At 47.4% G+C, this 18,823-nt stretch overlaps 1 protein-coding gene across 1 annotated transcript in view; it reads right to left on the reverse strand.

Moving 5' to 3' along the window:
• Positions 1-12,906, reverse strand: part of GNGT1 (G protein subunit gamma transducin 1) — a 41,410-nt gene extending 28,504 nt beyond the window's left edge. The window contains exon 1 of the mRNA XM_069960633.1: positions 12,854-12,906. The gene's annotated coding sequence lies outside the window, so the exon portion shown is untranslated. The remainder of the gene's footprint in view (positions 1-12,853) is intronic.
• Between the last annotated feature and the right edge of the window lie 5,917 nt (positions 12,907-18,823).

Genomic DNA, 18,823 nt, shown 5'->3' on the forward strand with positions numbered 1-18,823 from the left:
GCTATATAATACAATGTGATAAGTCAGCGAGCACACAGATCCAGTTCTTACCAGTTGTTCCTCTCTCCGATCTGGCCGGGTTCCCTCCGCACATCGCTGCTTGTCATTACTCGCAGTACTCCCACATTCCTGATGATTATAGAAATTCATTTCCAAACTTTCCTCTGATAGAACACCTTGATAGAGGTAAACATTAACCCCGTGCCAGAAAGCTTCATCCAACAGACCAGCCAAGTTCAGCATTGGGCCATTGCGATAAAACTTTATAGGAGAGATGCGCAGTACTGTGAGCACGGAGGTGAACAAAAAAGCACAGATCCCTCAAGGGACACAACTAGTGTTGATATGCAAAATGCAAAAATACAAAAGGGTCACCAGAGCCTCAGTTACGAGTCTCAAAACACGACTAACCAGATATCCCTCCAGGGAAGGACCTTACAAAGGGAGACCACCAAAACCATCACATTAAGTGGCCCCTTCAGTCAATATCCAACTCAATTACAAGTCTGATGATATGACCTGGGAAATACCAAGGCCACGCATCCATCCACAGACAGCTGTTTCGGGGTGTTGCCCTTCATCAGTGTGGAGCAGGATTCTGGCTAACAGGGGCAATGTCTAATAGACCAATACGGCAAACAGATCAGTGATCTCAGACCAGCTAAAGAAGACACTGTTGGCTGCCTCAATACAGTGAAATCCTAGGTGCGTTGCCCCCTGGGAAACATCAATATTCAGAAATGTCCATGGACACTCAGTTACAAGTCTCAAAACACGGGACTAGCAAGATATCCCTCGACCTAAAAAGGGATGGCTCCTGTATGGAGACCACCAAAAAAAAACATATTAAGTGTTGAGCTGAGTTGCCAAATATTCTGGGTTCTGCAGTGTTTTCCGAACCCAAATGTTAAGCTTTTGGTTCCCGGCATCTGCAGAGGTTGGATTCCAACCTCTACAGATGCCGCGAGTCAAATACTAAACGTTCGGTTTTGGAGAATGTTGCCGAATCGGGACAGTTCGCCAACTCTGCTCAACACTAGACACAATGCTTGAAGAAAATGGAGGGACAAAGTCATACTAGAAGGTGTGAAAACAAAGCAGAAGCTAGTTGGTGCTCGCTCTTCTGAGACCAGATCTGAAGTGGTAAAAACGTAGAGCCAAAGAAGAAGTCAGGAGAAGCAGTCCGTGTGAATGGCCCAATTATTCACCCCATCACATTTTAGCACTTAAAGAAGCCTTTCTGTAGCCTTATAGAGGTTGTCTGGAAAACTTACTTTTCCCCTATCGTATAGTAAGAGTGATCTCCATATCGGCCCCCAGCTTCTTTTTTATGAATACAGCCATGGGTATAGTACATAACCAGTGGCTCTATTCATTCCTATGGAGCCTCCAGAAAGAGTCGAGTAAGCTGGAAGAGTGCCGCACTCGGTTCTCTCTGGCACCACCATAGGAATGTATAGAACCGTGGGACATGTGCTGTACGTTTATCCAACCATCAGACCAATTAATGGCCAATCCTGAATATAGACCATCAATCATTTTTGGTCAGAATTTAGGGTCTGTAGGGGGAATGTACTAAAGTCTCCTCCATATCTGTGCCAGGCTTGCCAGGTGGGTGGGCAGTAGTGCAGAGCTACATGACTACACATGAATGGGGTGTTGCCACCCCAATTTGAAAAAATTAACTACAAGTCATCTACTCGCAGGCTTAGGCCATGTTTAAACGCTATATGAGACCGGCCATTCAGTGACCCGGCCAGTACGGGCCGGATGATCTTTAGTGCCTTAGAGTTCTGATGCGGGTACATCCGTGGGCGCCTGCATCAGAACTACCCACTGCACACAATGAAGCGAGGTGCCGCATCCCCTGTAACGCCCCCTCTCCGCCCCACTGACGAAGGTGTTGCAGATAGGCCCGATGCAAAAAAATATTCGGAAATAGACCATAGGCATTTTCCCCTTTTAATTAATGTCTCCCTATGTGTATACACTCCAGCCGGGATTCCATAGACGGAAATGTAACATATATATTTGTATTAATCACGGCCATTGTTGCAATTGGCAACAACCGCCGTAGTTTTACAAAATTATACGTAGTGTGAACATAGCTTTAGACTGGAAATCGTAGCCTCCTCAGATGCCTTGGGATTTATGAAGAGGCAAGGCAATTTTGTTCATGTTTGTTTTGTACAAAAAATTGGACTGTTTTAATATTTAGATCTTTATTATGTTCTGTGAAATGGCAGCAGTATATAAAAAGTTGTCCATGGCCGGAGTACCCCTTTAAGAGCCCTATACAAAACACCAGGTTTAGTATATTTTCTCTTATGAGCCATGAACCTCCTCATCCTGTTACAGCCTCCCATCTGCTGCAATGGAAAGTTGTTTTCTGACTCCTTCATCATGTTTCTTATCTAATCTATAAAGTTGGACGTTTAGCTCGTCATATGGATTATATATAGTCATCTCTATGGACGGGAAGCTGCAGAATGCTGGATATTTATCGGGAGTTGAGAAAACATTTACATTTTTGCCAGTACTGCTCATAAAAGAATCTGGGAGAAGTCATAAAAATTAAAAGTCGAACATAGAATCTGCACATTCTCACGCAGAGCCAACCAGGGGCATAACTACCACCACAGCAGCCATAGCGGCAGCTATGGGGCCCACCACATCAGGGGGCCCATCCCTGCAATACACTGGGCCTCCTGAGCTGTCATCTTACTACCCAGGGAGATGCCTACCATGGGAGACACTATGTACTGGGGATAGGATATTAGGGGAGATGCCTATCTTGGGGGAGACTATCTACAGGGGGATACCAGGAGAGATGCCTACTATGGGGGGTACTAGAGGAGATGTCTACCTTGGGGGCACTTTCTACTGGGGGGGGGGATACCAGGGGAGATGCCTAACATATGCTACTATCTACTGGCTGGATATGGACCACCACCTAGCTCTGGACCACTGTAAATATCACACTTGCGAGAAGCTCTTGGTCCTTAAAGGAGAAGCCCGGGCTCTGACTTTTTTCAAAATGAGCTGGGGAGGAGGTGGCTTAGTATAACAACATGCACCTACCTTCTCGACTCCAGCACTGGGATCCACTGTCCTCCGCTCAAGTTCCCAGTCCCCCAGACGCTTCCTGGTCTTAGTGGGCACCTGGGTTGTGACGTGACCTCCCTAGGCTGACTGGCTGAGTGGGCCTGACATATCACAACCCGGGTCCCTACTCAGACCGGGAAGTGGCCAGGGGACTGTGAGCCTGAGCCGAGGACAGCGGACCCCAGCGTTGGAGTTGGGGAGGTAGGTGCATGTTGTTATACTAAGCCACCTTCTCCCCGGTTCTTAAAAAAAAAGAAAAAAAAAAGTGTGACTTCTCCTTTAAGGGCACGTTTAGACAATGTCCCAAATTTTTTATAGTTTGCTGAGTGTCTGACATGGTGACTGCATTGTGAGTTCTATTTTTCTACAGTATTTTCTAGAGATGAGCAAACGTCAAGAACTCTCGGGTTGGTCTGAACCCGAGCGTGCAGCATTTAATGTATGGTGGCTGCTGAGGTTGGATGCAGCCATAGGCTATAGTCTGTATCCATATATTCCAGGACACCCTAGGGCTTCTGCAGCCCCTGCTAATTAAAACCAGCAAATCCAAGAGTGCTCGAACTTTGCTCAACTCTAGTACTCACTAATTAGACATATGATTCTTGGTAAATTCTTGTGCATGTGCAAAGGTCTGACTGATTTCCGCCTTGTTTTTGGTGGCAGACAAGTGGCGCTTAGATTAGCAAATTCTGGGACAGATAAGAAAATTTCAATCTCGCATCTCCTACAATGCACAGTAGGGGAGTATGTATTAGCAGAAATGCTGCAAGCCCAGCCAGTCGTGTGCCACAGCAGCTCCCCACCTGAACTTTATATCGATATCCGCGAGTCTTTGTTGCACACTGACTTAGAACATTGTCACAGTAGACTTGTCTATTAGAAAATACGCTATGAGATGCATTCCCCTCCTGCCAGGCATCCCCCCACTCTGTGGCATCATGGTGCGGTGTTCAGAGTCACATCTACATGAGCCGAGTGCCCTACTTTTGTCCACACTGACACAAGACTTTTCCTCACCACTCACACTATTTCCTCCTTCAAGGAGCAAATGGCAGAGAGACGGGAACAAAATAGAAAAAGATCGCTAACAAAACAGGTGGGAAGAGGGCACAGGGGTGAGAGAGAGCCAGGGGGACAGCCTGGTGACAGCTCCTATCTAGTCCTTAGTCAGTAGCTCTCTACTGAGACCTATAGGAGATAGCATGCATCCTTTCCAGTAAATGACCGACCATTAAACAGCCTTGAAACATGACTGGGGATTATATGTGAAGCCAAAAAACTATGCCACTTGTATCCCAACCATGGAGGCTCCTATTAAACAACAGTGGTAAAAGTTCTTGAGAACGGATGAATTCGTATACTATAGTACAGTTATAATAACATTTATATGCTAAAACCGTGATGCCCCTTTGATGGTATTCTCATACACAATTACAGTGACGATATAATGTAATGGGTACCGGCATTATCTATCATACAAAGGTCACTGCGCTCTTAGCTTTCCCGAGTTATCGACCCCCATTCATTCCCGGCACAGTGGGAAATCCCAGTTCCCGAGCTACCAGCAATGTGACCGCGATGGCATCTCTGGCATGTGAGAAAAGCCTATTGTAGGAAAAACCCTTCATAGTTTCATTTTTATTTAAGTTAATGAGAATTTCATCATCGTTTAGGATTATTTGTCTCTGCTGATAACCAAGGTCCGGAGCTTAGCTCCAGCTTATGGCTGCCGCTCCATGGCTATAAGGGAGAACTTTTGTTAGGACAGATATAGCAGATACAGCAGATATAACAGATGTTATATTACTTCTAACAAGGTTTCCTGAGTCCAGTGTTTGAGTATTACCAAGTCTGGGGATACACGCGACCAGAAACCACTGGGACTCCATCACTCATACATGTCAGGTTACAAGAGGCCACAATCGTGAACCCCCAGTCACAAACAAATCCATCTTGTATGAGTGATGGAGTTGTGTGACAGGGCAGTGCGACATGGTGGGTACTAGTCTCTAGATTAGAAATCACTGAGTAGCCCCGGCCTAACCCATCATGACTCGAGGATCTCCAGAAAAAACTTGTGGCAGCACCCATAGCTTTGTCAAAGCACCTACCCAAAGTGTATATGGCTATGTCAGACTCGGTAGGCAGAAATAGAGCGAAGTCAACAAGCCAAGTCAGCAACACACGGGCAGCGAGGTACAAAATCAAAAGACAAGCGGGAAGTCGGTAACAGGCAGAAGGTCAGAAAACGCAGCAACAACAGAGGAAGGATAGGGCAGGGAAGGCAGAACCAGGATCAGGGGAGCTGGGACTAGAACAATCTAATAGCCAGCAAAGGAGTCTGATACTGGCTACACTTTATACTGGATCAGGAGTCCAGACCAGCCTCTCATTGGTCCGGCCTCCTGAATCCAAACCTTGTGCAGCTGAGACACTGCAGGCTGAATGGCAGAGCGATCTGCCCCTCAGCCTGAGTGTGACTGCACTCAGCTTTGAGAGCTGGGCGGAAGCCGGCCGTGACACGGAGCCGCGGCGTCCCAGGTTGTCAAGGACGCTGTCGGGTCTCCGTGACGTCACGCGGCTCCGGCGGCTGATGCGGCGCTGTGTCCTAGCGCCGTCAGATGGGGCTGAGGCCGAGGAGGACGCCGCTGGATCCACGGCAGGTGAGTTGCTTACATTACCCCCTCCCTTATGAGGGGCCTCAGGACCCTTACTAACAGGACCCGGTCTAGAAGGGTTGTGCAAATGATATTGCCGAATGAGGCGTGGTGCATGCATATCCCTTCTTGCTACCCAAGTGCGCTCCTCTGGGCCAAATCCTCTCCAATGAACCACGAACTGGAGAGAATGGAACCGCTGCACATCCCATCTATGACTGATACTAATGCCGCTAGGCCTATATTAAAAATCAACACCAGAGTGTCTGTATATGAATTGATCAAGCCATATTGCCCCGTGTACCACCGCGCAGGTCCTCTGGTCCACACGGGTCCCTACGCTAACTCCACACCGTGTCGGTCAGCGACCGCCAACCCCGCAAAGCGTGCACGTGCAGGGAAGGGAGGCCATGGAACGGCCCTGCAACCCCAATGTCACAGGACCAGACCCAAAAAGCCCCACCAAATGGGTTGTGCTGGCCGGGTTCTGGTGTGGTGTTTTTGGGTCTGGTCCTGTGGCATGGGGGTCGCAGGGCCGTCCCATGGCCCCCGTTCCCTGACTGTGCACGCCAGCGGGGTTGGTGGCCACTGACTGGCACGGTGTGGACTTAGTGTAGGGACCCATGTGTATCAGATACCGGCACGAGGTACATGGGGCAGTATGGCTTGATCAATTCATACACAAAATTCTGATGTGTTTTTTATTTAGCCTAGCGGCACTAGTATCAGCCATAGGTGTGAGGTGCAGCACTCTGTTTCTTCCCTGAACCGAATCTCCAATGAACCAGATACTGTAAAGAATTCTGAACACGGCGAGAATCCAGAATCCTCTCCACCTCATATTCAAGTTCACCCTGAATAATCAAAGGAGCAGATGGTAACACGGGATTAACATATTTTTTCAACAGAGGCTTATGGAAAACATTGTGAATTTTTAGACTCTTAGGCAATAGTAACTTAAACGAAACTGGATTGATGACCTTTACTATGGCATAAGGACCAATGTATTTAGGAGAAAGTTTACCAGATGGTGTTTTCAATCTCAAGTTTCTAGTAGAGAGCCATACCTTGTCACCTACCCCGTACTCAGGGCCAGATATGCGTCTTTTGTCTGATTGTTTCTTACAATTTTCTTGGGCTTTAACCAGGTTCTGAAGAGCCTGGGCCCAAACTGTGCACAGTTTTCTGTAGATTTTTTCGGCGGATGGATTAATGGACTCGGTCGCATTTACAGAGGAACATCGAGGATTAAACCCAAAATTACAAAAAAAATGGTGACATTTTGAGAGACTGACTTTCACGATTATTTAGGGCAAACTCTGCCAAAGGTAAATATTCTCTCCATTTCTCCTGTGACCCTGCAACAAAACATCTCAAGAACTGCTCCAGTGACTGGTTAACCCTTTCCGTCTGACCATTGGACTGCGGATGAAAAGCTGAAGAGAAGGACAAAGATATGCCCAGGCGACTACAAAACTCCCTCCAGAATTTAGACACAAATTGTACTCCCCTGTCAGAAACAATATTCTCTGGTACACCATGTAAACGTAAGATATGATTAATAAAAAGAGAGGCTAAGGTACGAGCATTAGGAAGCTTGCTGAGAGGAATTAAATGGCACATCTTAGAGAACCTGTCGACCACCACCCAAATCACAGTTTTACCCTTAGAGGGTGGTAAATCAGTTATGAAGTCCATTGAGATGTGGGTCCAAGGTCTAGCAGGTACCGGTAGGGGTTGGAGAAGTCCCTCGGGTAATCTGCGAGGAACCTTGGACCTGGCACAAATCTCACAAGCCTCTACAAACAACTTAGTATCTCTGACCCAAGATGGCCACCAATAATAGCGAGATAACAAATACTTGGTACCAGCAATGCCTAGATGGCCTGCCAATACTGAACAATGTGTTTCTTCCAGAACTCTCAAACGAAGATTTGGGGGAACAAACAGTTTGTTCTCCGGGGTATTTCTAGGCGCCATAGATTGAGACTGGACAACTTGGGCAGCCAGATCGGGCTGCAGTATAGCCACCACCACCCCCGGAGATAAGATGGTTTCAGACTCCTTTATGGGGACTTCATTGACGTTGAAACTACGAGATAAAGCATCTGCCCTTACATTATGGGAACCCGGTCTGAAGGTGATTTCAAAGTTAAACCGTGTGAAAAAGAGTGCCCATCTGGCCTGTCGTGGAGTAAGACGCTTGGCTTTATCTAAATAAAGAAGGTTTTTGTGGTCGGTTAAAACCTTAATTTTGTGTTTAGCCCCCTCTAGAAAGTGCCTCCATTCATCGAACGCCCACTTAATGGCAATGAGTTCTCTATTGCCTATATCATAGTTGCATTCGGCTTTGGAGAACTTTCTAGAGAAATAGGCTATGGGTCGGAGATTTGTGAGTGTTTCAGGACCCTGTGAAAGAACAGCCCCCACCCCTACCTCTGAGGCATCCACCTCGACAATAAAAGGTTGTTCAAAGTCAGGTTGAATCAACACCGGAGCTACAGAAAAACATCTTTTAAGTTTGTCAAATGCCAGAATGGCCTCAGGAGTCCAGTTATCCACATCAGCTCCCTTTCTGGTAAGATCTGTTAAGGGCTTTGCAATCACTGAGAACCCCTTAATAAATTTTCTGTAATAGTTAGCGAATCCCAAAAATCTCTGTAAAGCTTTAAGATTCTTTGGGCGCTCCCACTTTTCAATGGCCGCCACCTTAAGGGGATCCATACCAAAAGAACTAGGGGTGATTTTATATCCCAAAAAAGAGACCTCCTGAACACCAAACTGGCACTTTGACAACTTAGCAAATAAATGGTTTTGTCTTAGGAGTTCCATAACCTTGCGGACATGACCAACATGTGAAGACCAATCTGGAGAGAAAATCAGGATATCGTCCAAGTATACCACAAAAAAAAAAAACGTCCCAGGTAGTCGCAAAATACATCGTTAACAAAACGTTGGAAAACTGCAGGTGCATTACACAACCCGAAGGGCATGACAAGGAATTCAAAGTGTCCCTCGGGGGTATTGAAGGCAGTTTTCCATTCATCACCCTCCTTTATACGAATCAAATTATAGGCCCCTCGGAGGTCAATCTTGGAGAACCAACGGGCCCCCACAATCTGATCAAGCAAATCAGGAATCAGAGGGAGAGGATTTTGATTTTTAATCGTGATTTTATTTAACTCTCGATAGTCAATGCAAGGGCGTAGGCCACCATCCTTTTTACCCACAAAGAAAAACCCAGCCCCAAGGGGAGAACAGGAAGGACGGATGTGACCCTTATGTAAACTCTCTTTAACATAATCACGCATTGCCTCTCTCTCTGGTTTAGACAAATTAAAAATTCGTCCTTTCGGGTACTTGGATTCAGGAACTAAATCAATAGCACAATCGTATGGACGATGAGGGGGTAGCTCGTCCACCGATTTTTCATCAAAAACATCAAGACAATCAGATAGAAACTCAGGGAGCTCCCCTTCTAACGAAGAACATTCTGTTAAATTCAAAGAAATACAATGGGCGGCACAACCTGGCCCCCATTGGACAAGTTCTCTGTTTACCCAATCAAACACAGGATTATGTCGGGTCAACCAGGGTAAACCTAAAATAACATCAGAGGACAAATTGTCCATAACCAAAAAATCAAGACACTCGGAATGGATCGACCCCACTTTCACTTCGAGGGGAGGAGTGATATATTTTACTCTACCTTAGGCCAATGAAGTAAAATCTGCCCCCGTGATACTCAGCGGGCATTTAAGCTGAAGTGGACATACCCCCAGATTGGACCAAAATCTGAAATTAATAAAATTAGCGGATGCCCCTGAATCAACATGGGCAAACCCCAGGGGCTGGCTGGCAAATTTTAGCCCGGGGGGCAAGCACACAGCACTGGCCCATGAGTAGCAGGCTGGCGGCCCATCCTTTAAGGACCACTCTGGCCCTTACCTATAACATCTTCGTCATTTGTGACCAAATATCCTACTGTGCCCTGTGAAGGGATCAGAAGTCACTTTCCTGTATAAGTCTATGGGGCGGCTCAGCGATGACACGGAACGTAACAATAGACAGATGCAAGGAATGCTGGGTGACCTCTATCGTACTGAGTATATGATGCTGGAAAGCTGGTTGACCTTCATCAAGCTGAGTATAAGATGCTGATAAAGCTGGGTGATCTCCATCATACTGAGTATAAGATGCTGGAAAGCTGGGTGACCTCCATCCTACTGACTATAAGATGCTGGGAAAGCTGGGTGACCTCCATCATACGCAGTATAAGATGGTGGAAAAGCTGGGTGATCTCCATCATACTGAGTATAAGATGGTGAGAAAGCTGGGTGACCTCCATTATACTGAGGATAAGATGGTGGGAAAGCTGGGTGACCTCCATCCTACTGACTATAAGATGCTGGGAAAGCTGGGTGACCTCCATCATACTGAGTATAAGATGGTGGAAAAGCTGGGTGACCTCCATCATACTGAGTATAAGATGGTGGAAAAGCTGGGCGACCTCCATTATACTGACTACAAATACAAGATGCTGGGAAAGCTGGGGTTTCTGTATTTTTTTTTACTGCTGTGGTCCTGTGGGTATAGGCATTCCTCTTTTTAGAACACCCCCCTCGTGTGTGCACCCCCCATTAGTAAAAATAATAATAAACAAAACAACAAACACACATACTTATATGTATCCTCTATGTACTCCTGTATATATGTATCCTCTATGTACTCCTGTATATGTCTCCTCCTGTATATATGTCCCCTCTATGTACTGCTGTGTATGTCTACTCCTGTATATATGTATCCTCTATGTACTGCTGTATATATGTATCCTCTATGTACTGCTGTGTAGGTCTCCTCCTGTGTGTGCCTATATACATTATATATATATATATATATATATATATATATATATATATATATATACGAGGGAATATGCAATGCAGGAAAATTTGGATCAGTGTAACTATATATATATATATATATATATATATGTATATATATATATATATACACACAGGAGGAGACCTACACAGCAGTACATAGAGGATGCATATATACAGGAGTACATAGAGGAGACATATATACAGCAGTACATAGAGGAGACATATATACAGCAGTACAGAGGAGACATATATACAGCAGTACATAGAGGATGCATATATACAGGAGTACATAGAGGATATATGATGTATCCTCTATGTACTCCTGTATATATGTATCATCTATATACTTCTGTATATATGTCTTCTCTATGTACTCCTGTATATATGCATACCCCCCAACTTTTGCTGGGGGGAAAGAGGGACATAGCCACGCCCATAACTGCACTCTATGACCCCATAGCCACATCATCTATTACCATTATATAAGTAACAAATATTATCACCACTCCTTCACCACATAGTTACTTATACCACCATACCACTGGTGCCTCCATCTAGGTAGGGTGTAGTAGTGGAGGTATAGTGAATAAGGGGTGTAGTAGTACAGGTAAAGATGAGGGGTGAGGTAGTACAGGTATAGATATGGGGGGTATTAGTAATACAGATGAGGGGCATTAGTAGTAGTAGTACAGGTAAAGATGAGGGGTGTAGTAGTACAGGTAAAGATGAGGGGTGTAGTAGTACAGGTAAAGATGAGGGGTGTAGTAGTACAGGTAAAGATGAGGGGTGAGGTAGTACAGGTATAAATGAGGGGTGTATTAGTAGTACAGATGAGGGGGATTAGTAGTACAGGTAAAGATGAAGGGTGTAGTAGTAATACGGGTATAGCTGAGGGGTTACTGGGGGAAACTGGGGCAGCTGGGGGTGACTGGGAGAGCTGGGGGTGTACGGGGCAAACTGGGGGAGCTGGGGGTGACTGGGAGAGCTGGGGGTGTATGGGGCAAACTGGGGGAGCTGGGGGTGACTGGGAGAGTTGGGGGTGTACGGGGCAAACTGGGGGAGCTGGGGGTGACTGGGAGAGTTGGGGGTGTACGGGGCAAACTGGGGGAGCTGGGGGTGACTGGGAGAGCTGGGGGTGTACGGGGCAAACTGGGGGAGCTGGGGGTGACTGGGAGAGCTGGGGGTGTACGGGGCAAACTGGGGGAGCTGGGGGTGACTGGGAGAGCTGGGGGTGTACGGGGCAAACTGGGGGAGCTGGGGGTGACTGGGAGAGCTGGGGGTGTATGGGGCAAACTGGGGGAGCTGGGGGTGACTGGGAGAGTTGGGGGTGTATGGGGCAAACTGGGGGTGACTGGGAGAGCTGGGGGTGTATGGGGCAAACTGGGGGAGCTGGGGGTGACTGGGAGAGCTGGGGGTGTATGGGGCAAACTGGGGGAGCTGGGGGTGACTGGGAGAGCTGGGGGTGTACGGGGCAAACTGGGGGAGCTGGGGGTGACTGGGAGAGCTGGGGGTGTATGGGGCAAACTGGGGGAGCTGGGGGTGACTGGGAGAGCTGGGGGTGTACGGGGCAAACTGGGGGAGCTGGGGGTGACTGGGAGAGCTGGGGGTGTATGGGGCAAACTGGGGGAGCTGAGGGTGACTGGGAGAGCTGGGGGTGTATGGGGCAAACTGGGGGAGCTGGGGGTGACTGGGAGAGCTGGGGGTGTATGGGGCAAACTGGGGTTGACTGAAGGGGGACTGGGGACAGTTGGAGTTGACTGAAGGGGGACTGGGGCAGACTGGAGATGACGGAGGGGAAATGGGAAAGACTGGGGGTGACTGAGGGGGACTGGGGCAGACTGGGGGTGATTGAGGGGCACTGAGGCAGACTGGGGGTGACTCTAGGGGGACTGGGGCAGCTGGGGGTGATTGGGGCAGGAGTGCACATAGCCCTCCTCCTCTTCCTCTCACCCTGGCACACAAGTTCCCCTCCCGGCCACACATGCAGGTCCCCAGTCTTTGAAGGAGGCCGCAGGGACTGTAGTGGTGATATCACCTGCTCCAGAGACCGGGGACCTGCACGTGTGGCCGGGAGGGGAGCAGGACGTGATATTTATAGCTCAGGCAGGTCAGTCGCAGCTCTGTTAGGCGGACTGCCCGACCGCCCTGCACCTCACCTCCGGCCCGACACTCCACGCACCGCCATAAGCCCGCCATGCACCTCACCTCCGCGCCGCACGCTTGACCTGCACCTCTTGCCCGGCCGCCAACCCGACAATTCATGCTGCTCCGCCTGCAATGATTTTTTGTGAAAATTTAATTTAAGATTTTTACAAAAATCTAATCGATTCTAACCTTCTGGGCGAATTAATTTATTTACTCACCCAGCCCTAATTCCTCTGTATGTCTCCTCTTGTATATATGTATCCTCCATGTACCCCTGTATATATGTCTCCTCCTGTATATATGTATCCTCTATATACTCCTCTGTATGTATCCTCCTGTATATATGTATCCTCTATATACTCCTCTGTATGTATCCTCCTGTATATATGTATCCTCTATATACTCCTCTGTATGTCTCCTCCTGTATATATGAATCCTCCTGTGTAGGTCTCCTGTATATATGTATCCTCCTGTGTAGGTCTCCTGTATATATGTATCCTCCTGTGTAGGTCTCCTGTATATATGTATCCTCCTGTGTAGGTCTCCTGTGTATATGTATCCTCCTGTGTAGGTCTCCTGTGTATATGTATCCTCCTGTGTAGGTCTCCTGTGTATATGTATCCTCCTGTGTAGGTCTCCTGTATATATGTATCCTCCTGTGTAGGTCTCCTGTGTATATGTATCCTCTGTCAGTGGTAGGGAACCTTGGCTCTTCAGCTGTTGCAAAACTACAACTCCCATCATGCATGGACAGCCTATGGCTGCCCAGGTATGATGGTAGTAGTAGTTCTGCAACAGCTGGAGAGCCTTGGTCCCCTCCCCCTGCCCTATGGCCTGCTGTGTAGATGTACTGCTGTGTAGGTACCTTGCTTGCTGCAGACACCATCTTCTCGGTCTTCAGGCTCTTCTAGCCCAGACACAGGAGAACCAGCTGGGAGGAGAGAGCGGCCTCTGGTGGCCGGAGGAAGATACTGCGTACAGCAGTTTGCTTTTTACCATAAGCCTCATAGGCTTATAGAAAGCATAGTGGCCATAAAGGAGGCGGGGCTTAACGTCATGGGGGCGGGGCTTCAGCGGCCGCATCCATCACAGTCCGGATCCACAGCACAGCCACAGGTAAATATGACTGAAGAGGGGCGGGGCTGTAAGCAGGGGAGGCACTGAGGACTCCAGCCAGCTGTCAGCAGCCATGCGGCCCTGACAGCTGGGGGAAGACCGGCCCGGGGGGCATGTGCCCCCCTGCCCCCCGGCCCAGCCCGCCCCTGGCAAACCCCGAGATACATCTCTCGCCCAAACATAGCGAGATGGGGACCATTAATTTATTCTTATCGAGTGGTACCTGTGCGCCTGAGTGACCCCCTCGACAGTCACTCAAACGCTGGAGTTTTCCGGCGATGTTCCAGGCCCGGAGGTACATTCCCGAACACGGTGTCCAGCTTTGCCGCAGTACAAACAAAGATTATGCTGCATACGATGGGCTCGTCTAGTTCTTGCATCGGTGGCACCAATTTGCATAGGTTCTTCCGGTGGTGGCAACAGGGAAGAAGGGGTTTTAGGGAAAGACAGAAGAGAGGAAGAGGTTCTACAGGGTTCAGGGGTACCTTTCTCCCTTCGTCTGTCTCGCATCCGGCGATCTACCCTAATGGCTAACGTCATGGTCTCTTCTAACGTTTCAGGGGGAGGATAAGCTATTAACAGGTCCTTCAACTGGTCAGAGAGACCCACCCGGAACTGGTAGCGCAGGGCAGAGTCGTTCCAACCAGATGGGATACACCACTGGCGAAACTCTGCGCAATAGTCCTCAACTGGCCTTTTCCCCTGTTTTAGGGACGTCAATTGTCGCTCGGCTACTGCAGTCCTGTCAGGGTCATCGTACAATAGTCCCAAGGCCGAAAAGAAAAAGTCAACGGAAGTTAATTCTATGGCATTGGGAGGGAGAGAGAATGCCCACTCTTGTGGCGGACCCTGCAGAAGGGACATGATAATTCCCACTCTTTGGGCCTCATCCCCTGAGGAACGGGGACGTAGTAGAAAGAACAACCGGCACCCTTCTCTGAAGGTTCGGAAACTCTTTCTATCCCCCTTAAATTTTTCCGGGAGTTGTACAGGCGGTTCAGGGGGAGAGGGGGTGGTCATAGTTACTTGTCGAGGAGCAGCCTCCTACTCTTGAACCCGTTCAGCGAGATTCTGAACCAATGTGTTCAGATTCTGTATCTGTTCCACTAGCGCCTTCATAGGATCCATGATAAAAAATCCTTGGCACACGTCACACAATATTTTTAGGCTGGCTATTCTGTCAGACTCGGTAGGCAGAAATAGTACGAAACAGTGAGCCCTGAAGCTAGACCCACCTTCTGACCCTACCTGCTTGCCGCAATGACCCTAAACGGTGGCGGACAACCACGGTGCCGGTCCCTATACTGATATAAGTGTAAACATGAAACAAAGACAGACGAACGTACACAATAGAGCGAAGTCAACAAGCCAAGTCAGCAACACACGGGCAGCGAGGTACAAAATCGAAAGACAAGCGGGAAGTCGGTAACAGGCAGAAGGTCAGAAAATGCAGCAACAACAGAGGAAGGATAGGGCAGGGAAGGCAGAACCAGGATCAGGGGAGCTGGGACTAGAACAATCAGCAAAGGAGTCTGATACTGGCTACACTTTATACTGGATCAGGAGTCCAGACCAGCCTCTCATTGGTCCGGCCTCCTGAATCCAAACCTTGTGCAGCTGAGACACTGCAGGCTGAATGGCAGAGCGATCTGCCCCTCAGCCTGAGTGTGACTGCACTTAGCTGTGAGAGCTGGGCGGAAGCCGGCCGTGACACGGAGCCGCGGCGTCCCAGGTTGTCGAGGATGCTGTCGGGTCTCCGTGACGTCACGCGGCTCCGGCGGCTGATGCGGCACTGTGTCCTAAAGGACACCAAACCATTTATATCTATGTCCCTTGATCAAAAGTGTATGGGGGTCTCCAGACCCCACTGACCCGTTTGTTCTAGGAGGGATAAGCTGCCGTCAGAGCAGTCTGGCTGTGGCTTACCCTCTCTATTCTATATAGAGTATAGAGTTTTCCTGTGTATGGGGAGGAAGAGCTACCTGTTGACTGAACTTAGCTTCAGCCTACAGTTATTAAAGGTGTTCGGCTACGTTAAAGGCGCTATTACATGGGCCAATCCTCAGTGTGAACAAACGCTGATCCCATAGATCGATGCTTGTTTACAGAGCCTAGGTATGGAATATTGTTCCTTAAAATATATATTAAGCAAACTCCACAGGGGGGGCAGTTGTCGAGAGCCCACAAAGCCCCCAAGTGTGCACTTTCCCACCCCTTATACTCCAGCTGGCACCTAGGCCCTGATAGCAGACACCCCAAGCCATATCGTGTTGAATCAGGGAAAACATGTAGACGGCCAGGAGCCGTAATTCCATAATGATTCCTGTACGTCCTGGCCGCATCACAGTTACATTTTCCGGACCGCTGGACACAGCTGAACGTCTCCCTGCATCTCACTCCTCTTTATTACCCCGGGGTAAGGAGATACGTGGAACTAGCAATCAAAACCAGGTAGACAAGCTGTTTGGTCTCCAAATGTTCTGTGGGCCCGGCCGAATTCATTGGACCCGAACCGTCTCCCCATGAACCCATGTTGTGGAGTTGTGACCCCTCTTAGGCTTGTATGGGTTTTCAGTCCAATAGGTAGGGAATGGGACCGTCACAAAGGGTGGAAGGGGAGAGTGTCTGGCTGGCAGATATATGTACTGGGGGCTTGGCAGTGAGTGGCGTTCTTCATCTAAGGGGGGTCTACATATTGGGAAGTTCCAGGACCTAAGGGAGGTCTACATGTTGGGAAGTTCCAGGAGCGGTTTAGCAGCACACGCCTCCCATGTGTCGCTTTGCAACCAAGACCCACATCGTAACCGTAATTGACTACTGCTAAAACACTTTGTATCGTATCGTAGCATCGTATATATCTGCTAACGTGCGTCTTGTTTTGTGCCCCCTTAAGGTAACAAATATTCCATTTAATCTTGGGTGATTCTTTTATCTCGATCCACACATCCTTTTTGTTTGGCATTTTTCAGATAAAAAAAAAAAGTCTCCTCCTGCGCATCATTTCTCATGATTTATGCCTCCGTTCGCAGACGTAAATCATGATCCAAACCTACATCGGCTAGGTGTAAAAGGGGGCGGCCAGGGTAAATTCAGCCAAGGAAAAAGGGGTGGGGCCCTATATTAACAGTAAAGATAGATATATTTTTAGCAATTTCCATACAGCCCTTGTCTTAAAATAGTTGTTATTACTTACCTGTCCAGGCTCCCCCGGTGTCCTCCAGCCTTGTTTATGGGATTCCCCGGTCTCTGCAGCTGCAGCTCTCACTTCTAATTCCGTCTCTGAAGTGAAAGGTCCCTCAGCCAATCAGCGGTCTCTCTCTTCCGAGACAGGACCAGAAGTGAGAGCTGCAGCTGCGGACACCGGGGAACCCGGGGGAGCCTGGACAGATAGGTAATAACTTTATTATTTTATACACTGAATCATTAGCCGTACCTATTACATATAGCAATGGTGGTGCGATCAGTGGCCGATCGTTTTTAAACGTGCCCAAAGACAACAGTAAGATGATGATCGGCTCTTCGGCTGATCGTTGTCTTCATTACATGGAGCGACCTCCACCTGATTCTGTTGCTTATTACTCTGAGTTTTGATCCTTTTTTTTTTATATTAGAACTCAAGGGAAACGGATTGCATCTGCATCTGTTTTTTTTTATTCATAAAATGTATATGTTAAACAGACAGCAATAATAATAATAATAATAATAATAATAATTATATCAATCAATCATAGTAAAATGATAATGCAATAATAATTGTAAATAATAATAATACATAATTCAATATTACTATTTAATTGTTATAGTGTCATGTTATTTATATTGTTTATGTTTAAGTTATGTTTTATTTTTAATATATATATACAGTGGTACCTTGGTTTAAGAGTAACTTGGTTTAAGAGCGTTTTGGTTTAAGAGCTCACAGTTTTTCAAAATTGTGACTTGGTTTAAGAGCATTGCTTTGGTTTAAGAGCTCCCTGTACTGGGTGGGAGGGCAAGTTGAGGAGGGGCATGGTCTGCATAGCGGGGTCTACAGCCCTGTACTCAGACCCAGGAAGTCTCCCTCACCTTCCCAATCATAGCAGATCCACTTCAGGCTGGGGCTTACATGAGGGGACAGGACTGTGGAGGTAATCTCCCCATAGCTGTAACCCCTCTCTCCCCGGACAGAGAGTGCTGCTATACTGTGCCCACATCTGCCCTGCTCATTCCTTCCTGCTCCCTGCAGTCTCTGTCCGCCCTTGTGTTTCCCATCCTCTCCATTACTGTACAGTAACTTATAATATCACAGATTCTGCTGTTTCTGAATGTTTGTTTCATCTGTTTTACATGTTATTCACAATAATAAATCATTATTTTTGGGGTGTGGAACCAATTGTATGCATTTCTATGATTTCTTATGGGAAAATTTGCTTTGGTTTAAGAGTGGATTTGGATTACAAGCGCCGTCCCGGAACGGATTTTGCTCGTAATCCAAGGCACCACTGTGTATATATATATATATATATATATATATATATATATATTTTTTTTTTTTTTTAATAGTAAACACAACACCAGTAAAGCATAATATGAATAACATGACAATATAACAATAAAATCTTCAGGAATAATATTCAAACATTACAATATATACTAATTCTCCACCGTTCCATGACTCTCCAGTCTTTTGACCTTTCCTTCGCTCTTATCCTCTGACTACAGAGCCCTTAGACGTCCCATTTCCAGTTCCTGACACCTCACACCCTTCATTTCTAAATTTTTAGTCCTTAAAAAAACTTCCTTTTTTTTTTTTTTAAATTGACATCATGAAACAGGAGCTAAAGATAACCCGTCCGTGTCCTCCCGGCTGCAGTCACTTTAATCTTTGAGAAATCCTCCTTTCCTAAGGGAGGGGTCCTGGTGACATAACTTTTT

The sequence above is a fragment of the Dendropsophus ebraccatus genome, chromosome 2 (assembly GCF_027789765.1).
Source record: "Dendropsophus ebraccatus isolate aDenEbr1 chromosome 2, aDenEbr1.pat, whole genome shotgun sequence".
Taxonomy (NCBI): domain Eukaryota; kingdom Metazoa; phylum Chordata; class Amphibia; order Anura; family Hylidae; genus Dendropsophus; species Dendropsophus ebraccatus.